Raw genomic sequence first — 18,160 nt, 5'->3', positions numbered from 1 at the left:
TGTGCACAGACTGGGAGAAGAACTCCTTCAGAAAAGACTTGCAGAGAAAGATTTGTGGATACAGATGGACAAAATGATGGACATGAGTCAGCAGTATGCACTTGCAGCCCAGAAGGCCAGCAGTATCCTGGGTTGCATCAGGAGGGATGGCCAGAAGGGAGAGGCAGAGGACTATCACCCTGTTCTCATGAGGCCCAGTCTGGAGTAATGCACTGAGGTCAGGAATCCCCAGAACAAGAAATATGCAGAGCTATTGGAGCAGGTCCAGAGAAGGGTCACAAAGATGATCAGAGAGCTCGTGTACCTCTCCTCTGAAAACAAGCTGATAGAGCTGAGTTTGTTTAGCTTGGAGAACAGAAGGCTCCAGGGAAACCTCACTGAGGCCAGCCAGTACTTGAAAGGAGCTTACAATCAGCAGGGAGACCAACTTTTAATATGGACAGATAGTGATAACACATGGAAAAATGGCTTCAAACTAAAGGAGGGGAGATTTAAGTTAGATGTTAGGAAGAAATTCTTTACTCAGAGACAGGTGAGGCACAGGCTGTGAATGCTCCATCCCCGGAGATGTTCAAGGTCCTGGGCAGCCTGATCTAGTGCCTGATTTAGTGGCTGGCACCTCTGCATACAGCACGGGGTTTGGAACTAGCTGATTTTTAAGGCGTCTTCCAAGATTCTATGATTCTATGATATCATTTGATGAAATGTAACATACATAGACCTGCCCATTTACACTTGCAGAGTATTCAAGTCAGAAATGAAATAATAGTAATATTTTGTAATTTATTTGTTATCTTAAAAGTCATCAGTGCAGATCAGATTCTGCATTTTGAACTTCTGGATAGCTGCTAATAAGCACAAGTAAAATATTAAGTCAAAAGTTATCAAACAATGTCATCTATTAGAATGTGTTGTTTACTCCTAAGCATTCCAAATGCAACAAAAATAAAAATGAAGAGTTCAGTTTCTTTTCTGCTTCTGAAGCCATGAGTTTTTAAAGTGAGGACAAAAATGAAATGGTAAAATACTGATGCATAAATATGCTGTCACTGTTACAATAAGTTCTAGTTCCCTAAATAGCAGTGTCCTGCTTTAGCTTTAGAGGGCTGGGAAATTTGTATAGTGAAGTGCTGACCACAGAGGGAACTGAAACATATAATCATGTCTTGGATTCTTCTCTTTGAACCTTTTCTGTAGAGAATAACCCAAGCCACAATGTCTGTATATAGAATTGCACTGCCCTGAAGACCAGAATGGTTTGAATACAGAGTTTCAACCTGAACACATCTGTAATTTTTATTTCTCTAGGCTTTACAGAAACATCATCTTAAAAGAAGAAATCCTTCTATATGTATTCTTTGAATGATATAGATTGGATCTTTCTTCTCCATTTCCTTCCCAAACTTTGGTGAAAAAGGTCATTGGACCGGCTGCTATAAAAAGTCTATATAAAGTCTGTGAACTTGATAAGTTGTATCTTTTTTTTTTTTTCTTTTTTTTTTTTTTTTTCTGGGAAGTCAAAGGGTTTTATAAGAAAGGCTTGCTCACTAGCTCACTTCACCTCTTTTGAGATACAGTATCTTAAAAGAACTTCATCTTTCACTAGCCTATGGAACCCATAATTTTGGTGGTGTTTCATTATGAAGAAAGTTCAGCAAAACTGTTAGCTCTTTCTGAATTTAATACTTCTACTAAGAACAACACTAAACAAAACAATGCCAAAACAGAACAAATACAGTGATTTAAATAAACAAAAGCAAAGGAAATTCACACCTTTGCTTCTTCTGATTCTTTCGATTTCACTCCAACTGCTAGTGATTCTGTAGCACACTCCCTCATAAATACTTTTTTCTTTCTGGTGGATGAGCCTTTCACTAATCTCTGCCATTTTTAGCCTAATAATAACGATCACAATTTTTGAAGTCTATTCTTTATAGACACTATCTTTCTACTGTTTGAATATACTGCACTAAATAAAATAAACTCTTGATTGTCTCTTGACAGCTATGGTACTGGCACTCAGTAAAAGCTTGCCAACACCAAACAAGTTAATTTTCTCCTTTCTTAAAAAATGCAGTTACAGATTTTTAATCACAAGTGAGAATTTACTTTCTCTGTTGTATTTGCAGTCTCTCTCATGGAGTCAGCTCAACATTTGCTTCAGCTGCTGCAGGACACAGTGCTCATAATCTTACAGTATTAACATGGCCATGAAGGTTCTACTGCTAAAGGATAATTGCCTCCTATAAGCTGGTAGGCATAGTCATACTTGTCATTTTATACACCATTATTCACCTTCTGATTGCTCTTTCTAATCCAGACTTAATCAGTAGTGTCCAGCCATCAGTCCTTAAAAAAGGTGATCAGTGCAATGGAAAATGAAGTAGTAACTTAAAGCTATTCCTTAGAGGAAGTAGTCTGAAATGGTGTGAATAGGAAGCAGTTTTGCCTAAGCCAGTCATACTTCTGCCTGATACCAACACCAAAGCCCTGATTGATCACTGAGCCAGGAGTAATATAGTAGATCTATACAAGGTACGCTTAGAGAGATAAGTGTTAAATACTGATCAAAAATTTTTTTAAAAAAACTATGCTCTTCAGGATTCCTTTAGATACTATTTTTTCCATAACAAGCTCTTTGGGTGACAATCACCTCAATGGCATAAGTAGATGAAGACAGCACTGAAAGTACATCCTGCTAATGTACTGCAAGTAGTATACTACCATACCTAGAGAAGCTCTAAATGTGTTATTTAATTGATGAACTTTTTTTTTCTTTTTTTTTTTTCTTTTTTTCTGGTAGCCTGGATGCCTTTAGCCTTTAGCATTTACACTTGCAAGCACTATTCACATCCCTGTAATCACGTCTTGAATCTTAAGGAGGGAAAGCTCAAGTTCTTCTGAACCCAGAAGATTCCAGTAGATGTCCCCATAAAAGAAACACTAAGTAACCTAATATTCACAATAAAATCAGGGCTGGAAAATTTGCAACTTGTAACCTATGATCAGGCATATAACCAGTGAATGTGTTTCTTAAACTCGGTGTGAGTTATGTTTATTCAAGCTTTACTTTACTCAAGTAAATAGGACTGATTAAACCAATTATCCCACGTGGCTTCCACTTGATTTAAGATAACTCCATCTTTTCTAAGCACAACAGAATGTAAAAGGAAGCCAAGTGCCTAAAAAAGAAACAACATTCTCCATCAGGCTGTGTGAATAGGCTGTCTCAGATATCTCAGTACAAAGGAGATAAAAATGAACAAGGTAAAGCGTCTTGCGTGGCTTCTGTTCAATTAGGAAAGAACCGGCTTTATGGCAGTACCACAAGATTTATTGAGCCTCTGTCTGGATAGAAAGAACAACAATTTTATTTTTAATTCTCTGATTCTTAAAAAACAAAACAAAACAACAACAACAACCACCTTGTCCACTTTTGGATTCGTACAAATAGGGAATCAAAAGGTGAGACCTCATGACCTTTGTGAAGGTATTTATCAATACTATGACATACAGTAAACTATAGTCACCTCAGTGTTCAGTTGCAAATATAAGGTTGAGACTAGAGAGCTCTGCTCTGGAGCTACAGACCTGACCATGTTGCTGCCCAGATGTTTATCAGCAGTCAATGGGCTAATTCTCTCATTTGTTTGTGTGGATGGGAACATAGAATTGGGACTGACCTCCTTAGCAGCCACGTTCCTAAGAGGTAATCACAGAATCATAGAATCACCAAGTTTGGAGAAGACATCCAAGATCATGTAGTCCAACTGTAGCCAGGAGCTGATGTATAGTTTGTTCTTCCTCATGTTAATTTTTCCTTTTCTCCTGTGAGTTAAGACTTTGGGCTTTAGCTGATTTTGGTCCCAGGGATAGCCAAAACTCCCATAAGAAATTTCAGCATGACAAGCATTATTGAACTCCATCTGGAATTCAAAAAACGTTTTCTTCAGTTCAGGTTGAGAATCATGGCTGCGCATCTTGGGTTCAGCTGTGGACTGGATAAAGTGGTGTGACAGAATACAGGAACTACCAAAAACCCTTAGCTTCTTTGGAGAAAAGTGTTCTGGTAGAGACAATACCAAAAGCTGCCTGGACTTTTCTAAGAAATTCAGGATAAAACACAGTATGTGTGACATAAGGCTGAGGGCTTTAGGATCTTACACAAGTGTGTACACTAGTTGTACTGGAAGCTTCCTTTAGGAGGCTTTCCCACACCCTTAGAGAAATCAAGAATGAAGACAATTCCGAGTATATCTTAAACCTTTCTTTGCCACTTGGATTGATGTTTTGACTTTTAAAAAGGTGATGCTAGATCTTCCTTGGAGTTGAATTAAGACACTGAAGGGTTGAAAAGAGAGGCAGAAACACCAGTAAAATTAAAAGTTACAAGTTCCCGTCCTCTCATCTGCATTTAATCAATGAAACCACATGTTCTTTCTGCTTAGACATCCAGCTTTGAAGACAGAGTCCTTAACAGCTTCAGGTTTAACTGTTGCAGCTTTGTTATTCTGGTTTATCTTCCTTTCAGACTTTACTACCAACCTCAGACAGAGTCATTCAATGCAAGTACAGGGGAGAAGGCTGGTGTCACAGTAGGAAATTTAATTTAATGAAAGCACTTGCAGAAATTATTTTGTTTATTGAAAGTATGTAAACTGGTAGTATCAATTACAAGATTGCAAGGAAACAAGTACATAGCTTCCCCCTGCTATTAAGGATGCTGCACTTAAGGTAGTTTGGCAGAACAGTGCAAACATGCTGCTTGAACCCACAGCAACTGTTCAAATCCATCTTTGTTTTAAGTATCAACTTAAAACAGTATTAAACTAATCTTGCTGGTTCTACTTTGTCCTCTCTGACAGTGGTTGACAAAAATCCTTTCAAATGCTGAAAAGTTGCAAGACTGCCTTTTCTGAATTCCAGAATGAATCTGTCTTGGTGGTATTTGAATGTCACAGTGAAGCCAAAGCTAGAAAGGGAAGTTCTATGTACTCTGTCAGCTATGCTCAGCAGAAAGTGAATATAAACCTGGAATATGGAGACCTGGAATATGAATTAAAGTATCCAGATTTTATGGCATACAGGCTTTAATGTAGCTGAAAACGAAAAATGTGAAGAAACTCATGGCAGTTGTTTTACTTCACCAGCAAAAAACATACCTTGTGTTGATAATGCCAAGCTATTTAAGGGAAGAAGATTACCCCAGTCTCTCGATACAACAGTATCACGTGAACAGATTTGCACAAGAGATACAACCTTTCTGTCCATCAGTTCTTGAACTCCCATGGCCATAACATTGAATGAACCATCTTAATCCTCAATTTGAGACCCAAAAAATTTACAATAACTTACTGAAAAGTATCACCTCTTATTCTGTTTCTGGACTGTTTTTGATTAAAATATCATGATTTTCTAAAAAATATAAACTATTTGGAATTACACAATGAAATGTTCTCTGAATTGCAGAAATTATTGAAAATGTCCTTAACGGATATTTGCACCTGGTCACATTAATTATATGAAGGCCTTATGTTTTAATGTTCAAGGCTCACAATTCCTAAGATCAATTTTCTGTAAAGATTCACAGAAAAATACGTAAGATAGATTCAGCACAAATTACAATGCACTTTCCAAAGACTTCTAAAGACTCATGCATGGAAATGCTTCAAAACACAAGGAAAAAAAGAATGCAAATGCATCTCTCCAGTTTTCAGGAATTTCTGCTTCCAAGGCCAAATTCTCTGTTGATGAAAACAAGCGATTTTATTGTACTTGTCCAGCATAGAACACAGTGTACAATGTTTTGACATTTCAAACCAAAGTCTGACTAAGGGCTTACACGGACATTTTAAGAGAAAGGAAAAATAAACTACATAATTTTTAGCACCTTACAGAGGTTTTCTTCATGTTGAGTTTGAATGTAATCTAAGATATGTGAAGAAATATTTTTTTCTTGAAAATGATGCCACAATCCTGCAATGAAATTGAAGAGCATGAGCATTCTTCCTTTCTTAAAAAGCAAACAGACAAACAAACAAAACCCAAAACCACTCTTCTGACCTTCATTCTAATATTGTATGTTAATATGTTAGAACCACATCTAGTCCTTTCTCAAAAAAACCCTGGTGTTTGTGTTTTTAGTATAACAGTATAAAACAGACTCTACTGTATTACTTTGGTATTATGATGGTATTTTAATTTTAATAATAATGATACATAATTTACTTTTTACTTTATATTCAGGAAGGAATTGAATTTATTTGTGCTAGGATGCAAGACAATGCGCTTTACTTCAAGAGAAGACAAATGACTAAAGCTTTATTATAAAAGTAGAGTTTTGAGAAACTAGTAGAAAATGATTTTCTACTAGTTTCATTTCATACAGTCACGGATTCCTTTCCCATGTATGAAACTCCATGGCTGTGGTTCTACTCTAATGCCTTTGAAGTTAATGGAAAATTTCCCATTAGTTTCAGCTGGCTCTTTGTTTTATTTTCAGAAGTATTTTTTAAAGTTTTCCATTTCTAAGTTCCCATGATTTAACCTTGGGTGTGATCTTGAAAGAATTTTTATGCACATGAGTAGGCAGAAATATTGAAGTCAGTGAGCCTGGAGGTCTGGACCCAACATCACCTCTTACAGTGCCATATTCTGCTAACTGCACAGACTGCCAATCACAACACTTGATTTCTTCATTCCACTTTACAATTCAGGATACATATCTCCGCAGCTTATGCAACAGTTATATCGCTAACGATGGCAGCTCAATAAAAACAATTAATACTTTATGAAATGACAAAGAGATAAAATTGCAACAGAATACTTTCAATATATTGAGAAAAATAAAAGACTAACTTCACCTACTTTCTTCGGACTCTTTTGAATGACTTCAAATGTAATAAACTTCATCTGTGGGGAAAAAACCTTCAGAAACTTTGATTTCCATGAAGGCAGTTGATTCTGACATGTAATTATTGCTGTATCAAGGGATTTTTTTAATCTCTGAGTAATAAACAAATATTCAAGTGTCTAATTCAGTTTTCAAAGTCTCATCTGATGATGCAGTGTACCATCATGCACTGTGCAAAATCTAACAGCTACAGTTTGATTTAATTTGAAGCAAAAATAAAAATATGGCTGCATGTTACAGCAGCTCTGCTAATGTTCCTAGGCCAACATCTTAACTCATTCCAGCAGCTGTTCTTTTTCACTTTTATCCCCACATCTTTCAATAAGATCAGTATCATTTTATTTGTCATCAGCCAAATTTTCTAAAGTGTTTTTTCTCCTTCTTAAGCAATAGATCATTGCTAACAGTGAAGTGCTGAGGAAGAACCCAAATGGAACAGTGTACTGAATATTTTTTGTTCCGCAAAAAGCACCCCCTCTGCCTTCAATCTCTATTTTATTCTCTTTCCCTTTTTTTCTGAGTTTATTCTACGTTCTTTCTCTCCTGTCTTCCCAGTTCCTCAGGTGGAGCACGGTCCTGTACAGGGGATTTCTGTGGATTACAGTGATAGCGAACTGGTTTCTGACTGCTGCTCTCCTCCTTCTGTGACTCTTATTATACAGATGGTATCTGGATTTTTGAAAGGACTGTATTTGGCTAGAAACTGAATACTTCTTTGATTCTTAATAGTTCAAAACACAATTTCTAAGGATTTTTATTCTTAAATAATTGATGTAACTGTATGTAATTGAATGGAAAAAAATAATTCAAGTAATTGTAATTAAGTAATTGAATGTTCAGTAGATATAAGTTCCCCTTAGCTTTTTGAACTGAACTTTTTTTTCCTTTAGTGTGCTGACATTTTTCTGAAATGGTACCAATGAAAAGAGCATAGAAAAGAAATACATTCTTGTTACAGGTTGTATGGGAACTACTGAATCACGGTCTGAACCTCTGATTGATCACCTGAGGCAAGCAATGAGTCAGCTGTGGGAGCACAGGTGAAGGCAATTCACATGTGTGACCAGAAGGGGTGGAGCCTGGCTCCACCTCTCCTAGACCCCATTTAAGGGCTGACTGCCACCAAGGAAGGATCTTTCTCTGGAGGTTGCTCCTCTGAGAATTTTCTTCTGTGAGCCCAGGGCATGGGTAAGCTTTTCCATTCATTTCTGGTTGTCCCTTTCCAATATGATAATCTTTGCAGCTATATGGTCTCTAAAGACCAGCCTAACCTGGTACACTTGTCTGTCATACACAGGTCTTGGTCTTCCATACTAAATAAATGGATTTAAGAGCATCTAGGCTCTGCTCATAGGAGATAATAACATTTAGCACTTACAGTGAACGTATAGAGATTTTCATCTCTTAAGTACAGTAGAAACATTAAGTAATGAGCCTCCACTCTAATAGAAAAACACAAAACGGATAATTAAGAAAATAATAAACATTTAAAAAAAAAATGTAAAAATCCAGCTAGGCCAGTTCATTAAGCTCAGTTGTACTTGATTTCTATTGTAAATATAATATCAAGAAGATACCTCTCTACTGAGAGCCAAATGTGCCAAGAATCTCTTGACCTACTGATTCTGAGTACTTGTTTAAAATACGTCTTTTAAATTAAGTGTTTGGGTTGGGGATGCTAGACAAACCAAAGAAAGAGTACTGGATACCTGCGAAGTAGGCAGTGCATAACATACTTTGTGTATAGTAAGTGAACAAATGCATTATGAATGGAAATTAAACATAATTTAAGTGTTAATGTTTATCACAAAAGACTGCAGAAGTGAAGTTTGGGAATCAGGAATGAAATAGTCATTAAGGACTCAAAAAGACATATCCTGTGGTTAAAAGTAAAATGCCTTCAAGCAGAATTCTACACACAACTATGATTGGGATCAATGTTGTAATATGTAAAACAGAAAAAATGAGATGTACATAAATAAGACCTCTAACCAGTACAAAAGAATTCTAGATATAAGCAACATATGAATTTGTGACAATATACCACGTAACGTAGTACTCTTATTACCTCCAGAGGTTCAAAGACATGAAATAAACTGTTTGATTGTCATGTATTCAGTTTCAGGATTTTAATGCGAGAGACAAAAAGATATTTATCCATTTCTCCTTGACAAATAATTTAGAGGTGCTAGCGAACAATTACAAAGAAGAGAGGAAGTGAATGAATCTTATTCTCTTTTACCCTGGCAACATTCTCCTGTGTTCCTTGCACCAGCATAATCTCTCACGAATGTACTTGGTATGGATAAAAAACATGTTTTGAGTTATACTCGTTGTCAGCTTAAGGTTCAAAAGTAAATGTTTTCCCACTCCCAGCAGTTTTTGGAGATAAATATTTGCATTATTTGTCATCCTACATGGTGTCAGTAGCTTCACTTCTGTGATACCATGGGAGTACCTGTAAAAAAATCCACCGCTTTTACAGTCTTTGCTTTTACTATTCCATGTTACTCCTGCTGCCCAAATTGTTGTGTTTGTCTTCAACAGTATTTTCTTGCCTGAAGCATATGATAGTAGGCAGAAAAAAATGATATGAACTAATTATTGAATGATTGCAAAGCTCCTTCCAATTTTTTTTTTTTACCAATACTAAAGATACTAGTGCAGAATCAGTATTTTCCTCGCATATTTTCCAAACAAAATAGGCATACAGTGCTGCCACAAAAGACTTGTAAATCCCAGGTTCTCAGATGATCTCTGCTCTGTGATAATGCCTTCTCTGTTGTTCTAAGGTAGCTCTGGTACTTGCAAAATTTAGAGGCACTTCAGATTGCTCTAAGCTCTTCTGGCTAGTAGCAACCTCCACACAGTTATTTGCCATCTGAGAACAATTGTAAGCAGATGCCAAGCAGCTGCCTCTAGTAAACAGTTGGCTCTGGCCCATCTGACCCCCAGGAAAACTAATTTTTTGTGGCCAGGCTAGTGACAGAATTATCAACTAAGAATAAGCATTACTACTTATACTACTTATTCTACTTATTCTAGAAGAGCAAAGTTGGATTGTGAGACAAATTCTGAACATTTCTCTGAAGGGTAAACAATATATACATTAAAAATTATTGAAGTATTTAGTATTTTCCATACAAAGAATCATTCAATGGCTTCTACATTGTCATCTGAAATTTGATCTTGATAACAATGCAAACTTTCCCCACATTAACAGTGGACAAGTAACTTTCTTCTTCCCCACATTTTTTGCCATTAGAAAAGGTGATGAAGCTGGTGATGAAGTGGGTACCTAGGCTCTGATTCTCATGAGCTCCTTGGAGGGACAAATCCCTATTGAACAGTTTCTTTCAAGTCCATGAAGCTTGCTGAAGGAGAATTACTCTAGCCTCTTGGTTATGCAGGAGTTCCTACTTCATTTCCTTCATTGACAGAAACAGCAGAATAAAGGTAAGACCATGTATTAAAAAGTGGGGCTTTATGGAGAAAGCTTGAGTGTGTCCTCAGTTTCTTTTATGAGCTACAAAGCACACCTAATTCCTCTTGGACTAAAAGGGTAGAAAGCTGTACACGTATCTTTGAAGACTCTGGCCTCTAACTGTTGTGGCTACTCTGAAAAGGGCTCTCTTCTGACTAATATCAGACACCTGCTGTACATAGCAGAGATGAAAGTTTCTGAAGGAAGAGCTAACAATAATCCTTCATAAAGGAATTGCCAACATAGATTTAGAATTTGAAAGCAGTTCCAATTGTAATAATGAGTCAAAAGCCAGATTAGAATAATGGGTGTGGAAAATAAAATTTTCTAATTTTATTTAAGAAAACGTTAGAGGTAACAAATACTATGACTATATTCCAAAAACAACTTTATACATCTTAATGAAATCCTTTGATTTCAGTTATATACTCCCAGCAATATTAACTTTTGGATGTTTTCTAAATGCCAAATTATTACTCTAATCATTTAGATACTGCAATTATATAAAGAAACAAGATTTTTATCTAAGAATGTAAAAAATAATGAAACATCAGTACGGCAGTCAAGCCCTGAGTGCTATCAGGAAGTTCATCAGATCAAGAGCTGTTAACATGGCATGCATCAGAGCAACACTTGATTTATATGTCTTTTTACATTTAAAAGCATACTATAAGCATTAATAACTCACCAAACATTCTGTAATATTACAGAAAAATGAAGTGAAAAATGAAGAAATGTATTTTGAAATTCTGAGAAGACATAGGTGGCTTGATTTCTAGTAGGATTTTTGATAATCTTTACTAGATTAGTATTTATTTTCCAGCAGTGCATATTTTCTGGTGAGAAAACCTGAATCAAAAACATTGAACAGGTTTGTACTGCACTGTTATCATTAGAAATAAAATTTAAAAATTGTTCAGACATGGCCAATATTCTCATTGTTTATATAAACCACAATCTTCTTTTTCCTGCTGTGGGATAGGCCTGAGGGTTGATCCTGTCTCACGCTTTCCTCATAGAGTGCAGATAATCAGCTACTGTACTTCTTCTCCGATAGGTTTCCACAGTCCACCTCTGGGACCAGGCAGAAAGAAAAGGTGGATCTGGAAGCATTCAGATTTGGATTTGGTCTTCTTACTGGGTATGATTTTTGGCAACAAGGTGCTGTAGCCATGTTCACATGGTCAGGTCCGAGTGTCATAGCTGGCACTGACAGATAAAGTAATTTTAACCAAATACTACTTGTGAAAACAATATTTATTTTATTAAAGCTGAAATTAAATGTCTTGAAAAATATCAAGAATTCTATTTGCAATGACCATTAAAGACGACAAAATATATTTAAACTAAAATCTTTAACATAGTTCTCCTTGTCACAGATTATTTGGAGAACCAATAGAAAATAATCAGGAGTTAGTACTAGGACAGTGTAGATTTGCCTGAAAGCGGTAGGGGTCAAATGCAATTAGCCCTAGCTTCTACATTAAAGTCAGACAGATCAATATTAGTTTCTGCATGATCTACTTCTAGATTCAGCCTGGAAATACTGGCCAGGAAAAAAAACAAAACAAAACAAAAAACAGTCTGTAGATGTGGTATTAATATCATTATAAGGAATTGTTTCGTTTAACAACTTGTAATAGGCTACAATAACCCTCAAACTTTAGCATATTATTTCAAATCCATCTCAGCTGGATCCAAACATTATTGCCAGCTGATAGCAGATTTGTATAAAATAAGTAAGCATATTCCAGCACGGTTAGTTATGTCTGGGCAGGTGTGACAGTAAAAATCACAGTTCTCATTTGCAGAAACTAGCCCCTCACGAGGCCAAAAAAAGCCAGTAAGCATGGAGATAAAATTAGCCACTTATTCACAGAAAGCTCTCTCTGGGCTACACTGAGGGATAGATATACATCATACGTATGTGTGAAAGGAGGCTAGAAATATTCATTGCTCATACTGCTATATTTCCTCTCCGACTTCCACTGTTCAAGGTTTTCAATCTGGTAAACGAGCAATACATTAGTTAATCACTGAAAAAAGGGTAAAACCAAGCATTTTTCACCCTCTAAAATGATAAGATGGGTAAATATAAAGCAACGTTTAAGTATCTTAGTATGGTTTCTATTTTGTATTAAAAAAGAAAGCCATTTAAATGTATTTATTCTTATCCCTCTTAATACAGTATCAAACAAAAATCAATCGCATTATTTCCCCTTCAAAAAACAAACAAACAAAAAAGAATCCTAATGGAAAAATTACAATGTGCTGCACACAGATTTACCTATGATCTCCATTAACTTTAAGGGAAACCCTCAGCCTAAATCCCCAAGCCCTGCAGCAAACATTTACTCCTTCTAATTTAGGAAAGAACTGAAGAAATGAGGGAATGAGATCTAAAAAAATGAAAAAAAAAAAAAAAAATCAGTAGAAATCAAATAGTAACTGCTGTTGCAATAGGAGAAGCAGAAACACTGCAGAAATGTTCAGCTTTCAAAATAATAGTGTTCTTGGATTCCAGCAGAGTTCTCAAAAGTTAAAAGAGCTGGTGTGAGAAGTCTGAGTATCTTAGGAAGTCAAGTAGCCTATCATCACCTCCACGAATAGTAGCATAACAAGATGGTACCGGATAGATAACTTTTATTAATATAAATTAAAAAAATTAAAATTAAAATATTCTTTAAAATATTATTTTGTGGTGATGAATCAAGTGGTACTTTCTGTTTGTATCCTGTATTTTTTTATTGGATAATTGGCCTAGAATGAAATTTGTCTGTTTTTGTTTCAGCAAAGGGAACATGGTAGAAGATATGTACGAACAACTTATGATTTTACATGCAAATGTCAAAATAATATTGCAAACAAGATGAACTCCAGCTGTATCTTACTCTACATTTGATATAATTTTGCTGCCTATCTAGTGGGTGGCAGCCCTGTATACAACACTGTGGTTATATCTGTTACTCTGGGACACTGTGTTTGTTATTTTTATATCCATTTGAGTCTACTGATTCTTGATGCATGAGGAAATACACCTAACTATATATATGACTGAAGGTAAAGAAGACAGCTAGAATAGATACAGAGTAAGTCAAGTCTTCTTGTGTTGCAAGAAAACCAAACTGTTTGGAGTGTCAATTCAAAACTTAAACTTCTGAACACTACAAACTGAAGCAGGAGCAGAAAGCAAGGTGTAGTTAGTAGTGGAGACCAGAACGTTGGCCATATCTGAGTTTCCTAGTGTAGAATCACAACTCTAATCACAATTCAGAGAACAGTGTTTTAAGTTAAATTAATGTTTACTTTTAATTCTTCCTGTTCAACTCCTTAAAAAATGGGACTTTTTCTAGAGTACATGGTAAATTAAAACTTTTGTTCATTTTATTTTTCCCCTGCTTATTTACCCTGCTCTCCATCACAGCTTTGCCTTGAGTACAAAATACTTTTTTCACATCATATACTGGAGATGTCCAGCCACACTAAGGGAGTCTGATTAAACTTATTTTCTTGTCTGTCTTTCAAATGGTTATTTCATTTAATAACCGTATTTAATTTGCATTTAATTTCTGCAGCACTCTATAGCATCAAAATAACATTTATTTGTCTGAAATATAATACAGCTCCAATCACGATGTGTGCAAGAAACACAGTATATGAATGCATGTACATGGATGCATACATATGTGTCTCTTTTCCTGAGAAGTTTTTTTTTCTTTCTCTTAAATCTGTTCCAAACTTACCTAGAGGAATGTTACTGAATGGGTTAAAGACATAATATTAATGTTATACCACACTGATGTCAGCAATTTATAACGGGATGGTGGGTTCCACTGCCAGAAGCTATAGCACAGGAAAGAGTGTTATTATAACAGCATGATTCTCTATGAAAGCCTGTCATCTTCTGTTCTTGAACCTTTGCTAATGTACTACGGCGATGTGCCCAGATAGAAAATGAATGTTTTTCAGCGTAATGTGGTGGCTATTAATACAGTTACTACTATACAATAAATGGCTGCTACTGCTTGCCATCTTTTTAAATTCACAGAGACATTGGAATCTCTTGAGACACCATTGTTTCTAAAGGGCCACATACTTTATTCCTTATTCAGATGAAGCTCTTAATAACTTAGCTCAGTAGGAACTTTCCTTTTAAGAATTTTAAGCTCTTGAGACCAACTGGGTACAAATACCACACTGTGTCAGACCACATTCAGTGTGATTGACACAGCATAATGCAACACATGAGTTTGAATTTTTATGCTTGCTGTTCTCATACTTGCATAGTCTTCTAACAGTGGGGACAATACCAGCATCCAGTGCATGCTCAGCAGCATAAAAACAGAAAATGTGAATATTATCACTAGCCTACCATTACATTTGACTGACTACCTTGACAACTCACAGTAGATAAACAAAAGTTTTAACACTTGTTTAACTATTCCCAGAAATTTCTTTATTCAGCTACCACTTTCATAAATCAGTTATCAGTGTATTCATGATTTCCTTGCTTCTCCTTCAGACCTAAAGGGAAACTTTCAGTCTTGTAAAGAAATTCTGTGCAAAGCATTTAATAGTCACGGATACTTTTGATTAGAATGATGAATTCTTGAAACATCACCAAGGACTATGTAGCTAATTGTCCAAGGACAGTTTTACCTGGTTGTTTGTAGCTTATATACTAAGCAAATTATCAACAATGTTTATTCTTGGAAAGATAATTTCACCAATGCTGTTAATCAAGACAGAAATCTGAGTCACAAAGATTAGTAGATGCATCTTGATCATGCCAGTCACAGGAGGCAGCTAGGTCACCAATGCAAACATGACAGTCTGAGGCACCAGGTCACTCAGAGCATCACCTCAGCAAGCAGGGAGAGCAAGAAAATTTTATGGAATAAGTAAAATTTATACAGAAAATACATACAAATAAATATTTGTGTCTCTGCATTTGAATTTCCTATCTGTAAAAGTTAAATACTTCTTTAAAGTTTAAAACAAACAAACAAAAAAAGTAGCTGTTAATGTCTTTTATACCAAAACTAAAACTTGTGGTGCGTATACATTACTGTTCACAATTGAAGTAATGCTACAGTAGCTATAAAACTGGTTACTGTTAATATTTACTCAAGAATAATTTACTTTCAGAAAGTTTACCACCTACTTTTCATGTGATTTGTTGTCTTCATTCACCCTGAACTATTTACCTGTCAAAAACACATTAAGCAAAACTTGAAAATTCGCTGGAAAATGCAGAATTGAAGTTTTATTTTCCTTATAAAAGGGGGTGGGAGGAGGTAAGCAACCAAAGACAAACATCCTGGAAACTGTCTCACTGTTGGAAATAAAAATTGAAGAGACTTTAGATGATGTTGAACAAAATCTCAGCAGAGAAAACTACTAATAACAGAAACAGGTAGCCTACTCATCCAAGCACAAAACTGCAATTTGTATGAGCGCTTGCTGTAGAACTAGAGGAGACATCCTGGGTCAGTGAATCCAATTCTCCACTATCGTAAGTAATCATGTCATATAATCCCATTCATTTCATTTGAGCTCCATCTTAAAACCCTTTTTATGAATTTGCAGAATAAATGCATTCATAGCTAGTTTATATTCATTTGTTCTTGTGTAACCTTGTCCTTTAGCAAAAATAGCTCATCCTCCTCCCTCCCCCTCATTTATTTATAGAAAGCAATCACACATATTCTCAGCTATTATTTTGCTTGTCTAAGTCCAGCTCTTTCAGTACCCTCATGTATTATATGTTCTTCATTCCCCTAATTACCAATCAAGTTTGTTTCTGTACCTGCTCCAGTTCAAACAGCTTTATTTTTTAAATACTTGCTACACTGTTCCTTCTTTTAACCAGCAAGGTTTCATTAAATACGAGAAAAACTTCATACATTCTAAGATGTATTAGATGTATTCTCTCTCTTCCTCTCCTTTCCTTTCTCTCTCTTCTTCTATTTGCTATGGCCAGGTCAAACAAGTTTTCTGCCATTGACTCATGAAAATTCTAGTAAGAAAAGAGTGTAGCATAGGTAATGCTTATGTGCAAGTGCATATGTGTATATATGTGTGCATATACTGCAAGATTCTGACTAAAAAATTGTTTCATATTGACAATAGATGTCATAGACAAAAGGAGGGAGAAAGAGGGCAAGCCAGACCAGTCAAAAGCAGTTCACTTCAGAAAATCATAGGGACTGAAACATTAGAGAGATCCCAAACTCTAATTGTTCACATATTTGTAAAGAAGTTTATTAGTTTCTATGCAGTTCCTGAGTAATTAACAATTATCTTATTCACTCACTCACAGGGCCACATATCCTCATATCCATAAAATATTTTATGTCTTATAACTAGGGATGTCTCATTACCCATACAAATATCTAATTATTAACCCTAATTATAAATATTTGTCTTTCTGGATGTAGCAGCGAGTTCAGTGGGATACCATTTAGCTGTAGAGAATGTAATCTCTTTATTAAATATTTGTCTATTTTTTATGATATTATCTGTGTAGGCTTTTATTTTGATAAAATGAAAAGAGTATTTTTAAATATTCATTTTAATTTCTCTACCTACATAATTTCCATATTATGTTTTGAAGAAACCTTCTGGGATTGGTCAGTACTCTTAAACAAAGAGGATCAAAAGTTAAATGACTTGAACAAGTAGGCTTAATGAGTCACTGGCAGAGCCAGATGGATTAAGACATAGCAGTGGATGGAATTGTTTGAAGTTAGTACAAAGTTGTTCCCACTGCTTTCTGCAGAGACAGAATTCCACTGCAGTTTCTATAATACACTTCTTCCTTCTCTAATCACTAAAGAACAGTTTTACTAAATGGCTCTTCAGTTACTAACATTTTAAAGGGTGCTTTGTTAGTGGTGCTAGTAATAGTTTTTGCCCTCAAAAGTACTTGATTTCCCATGATTTCACAGCAATGGTCATCATTCAATATTTCAGTAATAAAAGTTAAGGTAAGTACCACGATTTAAAGCTCAGTGACACTACAATCCCCTTCAAAATACTCCAGCATAGTATTAAAGATACAGGGAATGAAAATAAGAGTGTACTATCAAAAGTGAATCAAGTAAACACTAAATAAAATGTGTATAAAAAGATAGATATAATTTTAGGCTATTTTCACCAAAGAGCATAATGATAATATAGCTACTTACATACTCGATCTAGAAATGATTTAACAAAATTTGTTAAATTGAAGACAGTGATATTGCAATCTCTACATTTTTTGCTAACGTGGAGGTATGAATCCTACAGTAAGAATCCTGATTTTTCCTTTTGTTATACTAAATGATCAAATCCAGTTAATTAACTTATTTTAAGTAACAGGAAACTTTCTTTATGTCATCTGTACCAGCCCCAAGACTGCAGGCATATTTTCAACACTAATGCATCAGCACTTTGTCAAAGTTAATCTTATTTGTGCCTAGAAATGAGGCTTCCATAATTTTGTGGAGACCACATTATATATTTTGCTTTTAAAAACTTCATCCTGATATTTTGCTTATTTGAAACAATAGCTAAAAGAATAAACATGACTTTCAAACTACTGAGGCATGTATTTTAAAGAATATTCAGCATATCTAACAGATTTTTACAAGCTAGTCTGAGCTGAATGACTTAAGAAGTCTATTAGCCTGTGAAGAGTTCAGGACTGAGTCACACAAAATGTAAGATGGGGCACATGGTTTTATAAATTTTCTTTAAACTTCAAGGTGATTTTATGTTTG

At 35.4% G+C, this 18,160-nt stretch overlaps 1 protein-coding gene and 1 long non-coding RNA gene across 4 annotated transcripts in view; one reads left to right on the top strand and one right to left on the bottom strand.

Moving 5' to 3' along the window:
• The window catches only part of FLRT2 (fibronectin leucine rich transmembrane protein 2), a 61,671-nt gene that overhangs the window by 22,067 nt on the left and 21,444 nt on the right, over positions 1-18,160 (bottom strand). The window lies entirely within an intron of this gene.
• Positions 7,781-15,311, top strand: LOC116228934 (uncharacterized). Its single transcript, XR_004166902.2, has 4 exons — positions 7,781-8,101; positions 10,179-10,369; positions 11,455-11,538; positions 13,189-15,311. It is a non-coding gene; the product is annotated as an uncharacterized LOC116228934 (long non-coding RNA).

This window comes from Phasianus colchicus, chromosome 5 (assembly GCF_987193195.1).
Source record: "Phasianus colchicus chromosome 5, bPhaCol1.hap1.1, whole genome shotgun sequence".
Taxonomy (NCBI): domain Eukaryota; kingdom Metazoa; phylum Chordata; class Aves; order Galliformes; family Phasianidae; genus Phasianus; species Phasianus colchicus.
This window is presented reverse-complemented; position numbering and strand designations above follow the sequence as displayed.